Source organism: Penaeus monodon, chromosome 23 (assembly GCF_015228065.2).
Source record: "Penaeus monodon isolate SGIC_2016 chromosome 23, NSTDA_Pmon_1, whole genome shotgun sequence".
Classification (NCBI taxonomy): domain Eukaryota; kingdom Metazoa; phylum Arthropoda; class Malacostraca; order Decapoda; family Penaeidae; genus Penaeus; species Penaeus monodon.
The window spans coordinates 35,767,286-35,767,592 of NC_051408.1; the positions used below are offsets into that span (position 1 = coordinate 35,767,286).

The 307-nt window shown below is 31.3% G+C and overlaps 1 protein-coding gene across 1 annotated transcript in view; it reads right to left on the bottom strand.

The window, feature by feature from the left end:
- Nucleotides 1-307, bottom strand: part of LOC119587964 (adenylyl cyclase-associated protein 1-like) — a gene marked incomplete at its 5' end in the record, with an annotated part of 6,943 nt that overhangs the window by 5,682 nt on the left and 954 nt on the right.

A 307-nucleotide genomic window follows, 5' to 3' on the forward strand; every position in this document is an offset into this window, starting at 1 on the left:
CTGGCATAACAATGGGCTAAGTCCCATATTTAAAAACATCTTTTTAACTCAATCTAGTATTCACACTTGACATATTGGGCACACTTGGGATTCCTAAAAGGGCTTTATGAGTGGAAAAATGTTACAGAATCACTTCATTTTATAATATAAAGTAGTAAGTTAGCTACTTTGCCATTTTTCCCCGTTATGGGAAAAATTTGCATTCAATATTAAGTAATTCACTATTTTACAAAACAAGGTTTACCCCAAGTGGCCTGAAAAAATTGAGTAACAATTTAAGGATCTTTTTCCATATCTTCATATATTT